Here is a 3,368-nt window from a genome sequence, read left to right as displayed (position 1 = left end):
ATCCAAGAATATGAAACAGGCATGCATATATACCATATCACATGCTACAATATATCGCAAGAACTTGCTAATAACAAATATGCATTTATCGCAAGATCATGCATATACACATATACATCACAACAACAGTATAACGGGTAGAAAACTTGCCTGAGTGCTCCCGGATAGGCTTAAGCTTAGAGTGGGTCCGATAACCTATGAACAACAACATAAGTCGGAATTAAACCCCGGTCGCTTAAGAAACTAGACTTTAACCATTTAGAGTCCTAACGTTCGCTTTCGCGCTTAACGATTTACTTAAGTCGCTCGAGTACCCTCGGCTCCACCATTTTTAATAAATTAACCATTAAGAGTTTTAAGGAGATTCTTTCACGAGTACCTTACCAACTGCCTAATCCACTTTACATAATTGTTTCTTACCTCAATTAGTCATTTAAGGTCCTTAACCAAGGTATCAAAGTAAGGCGAGGGGTAATGGTTCGGTCGCGAAACGCCGTTACTTAAAACGGTCGTTTCTCCTAAACCGTACATCGGAATCAAACGAACTACATATCAAAACGAAGCTCGTAACATGAACTATCTAATCATGGTAATGGTAAAAACCTAGAAGTGAGTTCACGGGTCCTAATGTTAAGAACAAAAACAGCCTAAAGTAAATCGGACATTACGACGGCTATGTTTACGCGATTTCCCAAATTTAAACCATTCCAAAACAACCCATAATCAAGCCACAATCACATCCCAATCCAAACTCCATTCATACCACATCCTAACAGCCCCAATCAATTCAATATTAACATTTATACTTATGATTAAGCTTGAATTTAACTATACTTAAGTTCTTTTAACCAAAACAACAAGATTCACCATCCATTTCACTACCACTCCAACCCAAATTCTAAACCACAAGTATTAAGCTACTATATCACCATAACAATTAAAATCATCTTATTATACAAAGGAATCTAGGGTTTGGAGATGATATACCTTCCTTGAAGTGGTGGGAGTAGCTAGGAAGCCTTAAGAAGTCTTGAGATGACTTAGGGATGCTTGGATCTTAAAGGAAAAACAAGAAAATCTAGTTAAAATTCTTGAAGGATGTTTGGATCTTAAAGGATGTTTTTGTTTTGATGAAAATGAATATTTGCTTGGTTGGTTGAATTGGTTTTGTTTTATTTTAGGTCAATTACCCATTTACCCTTGATTTTGTGTGGTTAATATTCCACCACATTTCCTTCCCTCTTATGTCATGCTTGCATCACTTTGTGATGTCATCACCCCTCCTTTGTCCTCTTTCTATTGGTTCGATGACACCATCCTCTCTTATCCCTTTGATTAACTTCCTAATTGTTTGCCTAATGACCGCTGATCTGTTATACGGTTCGCTTAACTTTCGTTTTCGTTTATCTTTTGAGGGATCATACCCGGGATCTTATTACTTAGGTTCCCTTAACCTTTCTTAATATATTATATTCCTTTTATGATCCTCTCTTATAATCCTTTAATTTAAATCCTTTTTATCCTGTTACCTTTTACTCAATTCTTTTCGTATCTAGTGGATTTCCGGGAAAAGTCAAAGTGTTCGGAATTGGATTCTGACGATCTTTACATACACTTATATACCATATAGAGTACTAATAAAATCTCAGAATATCCATAACAGAACCCCTACATAGTGTGGCATGAAAAGTTTTCTCATTCAGCTAAAACGCTATTCATAAGGGTTACAAAAAGTTCAAAATTTTGGGGTTATTACATAACATCTACTATGTTAGATTCTTTATGTTATTGGCTAACCATGTTGCTGAAGGATTGGTTATATCAAATGAGAACAATAAACTCAAATGTTGGGCACAAGAGAAAAGGGTCCTTGCAGACCTTGTGAGAATGAACCTCAACAGCCAGGTGCCATTGGTATATTTGCCAATCATGAATGCACCACAGGTAAGTGAGGTAAACACTTCTATAACTCCTACTATTTCCAACCCCACTGTTTCTTTATCTTCCAGTGTGGCAATGGAATCTGTGTCTTTGTCCAAACAGATTCCTACCAAAGCCACCAAAACTAAAACTTCAAAACACAAGTCACAGAAAACCACCTCTGTTGTTTCTCAAAAGACAACAGTTGTAACAACTACCATAAACCCTGAAGGGAGTGAACAGGGTGTGAGTGGTGAGGGGAGGGGTGAACATCAAGAAACCACCCAGGATAAGGTGGGAGAGGTGAGTGATACCCCAGCCAGCCAAGCCACAGTCTCTCAAAAGACTGTGGTGATTCAAAAGGAGTCAAACACATCCCTAGTTGCATCCTCCCAAAAGGGTGCAACTATTGAAAATAGTCCCCAACCAGGGATACGGAACAAAAGAGGGAGGGACACTGAAGCCACACATTCACCAATCAAAGCCTTTTTAAGGAAGAAGAAGGCCAAGACCCTAGTTTCCACACAAGGGGCACACATAGCACAGATACATCCACCTGTATCTTTGCCTTCTCAAATTCAGCTTGATGTGATTCCAGCAAATGTGGAGTCACCGCCCCATTCTCTCATAATAGAAACACATCAATCATCAAACTCTCCATCACCCTCTCTGGATGTGGATATGATATTCACATCAATTCCTGATTCTCCCTCCTTAAAACTCAGGGAGGAGCCCCACTCAAAACCTGATGATCATCATCTTTTAGATGATTTGTTGGATCATCAGCCCATTCTTTCAGATATGGTTGAAGAATCTGTGTCATCTCACTTAAAATCAATTCACACAGATTCAACAATTATGTCACTTTCTATATCTACATCTTTTCCTTCTTCAACGGATATCTCTCATCTGTTGACAAGTGGTTGTTCTTCGACGGATAAGCTTAACAGCAGTTATCCGTTGATACCATCAGTTTCCACTTCAACGGATACTCCTTATCCGTTGATGGTCTCTACACATATAACAGAAACAACTCCAACTGTAGAAGACATGGTTACTGTACAATCACTTTTAGGTCTGAGGGAAGGAAGTGATATCTTGAGTGAGAGGCTGGGTTGCTCCCAGGCAAAAGGAGAGGTTGAGAGTCTTCATATGCATGCTATTTCTTCCAGCATGGCAAAAGTGAGTGAGGGGAGTGCCACCTTAGCAGGTGAGGGTGAGGGTGTGTGTGAGCCAGGGGGAGCCTCTGATGCAAGAAAATAGAGAAAATGAGAGAAAGGCAGGTACAGAAGCTATAAGGGTGGATCCAGCCATTGCTAGTGAGTCAATGATAGTGGATGATGCAGAGAAGGAAAGACAATTTCAGCAACATTACAAAGCTGTAATTGATAACATTTCCTTGGATGCTGACACTTTTACTCACCCTGTTCCAGCCTATCAATTATTGG

This window comes from Apium graveolens, chromosome 11, assembly GCF_009905375.1.
Source record: "Apium graveolens cultivar Ventura chromosome 11, ASM990537v1, whole genome shotgun sequence".
Taxonomy (NCBI): Eukaryota; Viridiplantae; Streptophyta; class Magnoliopsida; order Apiales; family Apiaceae; genus Apium; species Apium graveolens.
The sequence above is the reverse complement of the archived record's forward strand: the minus strand, read 5'-3'. Positions refer to the sequence as shown.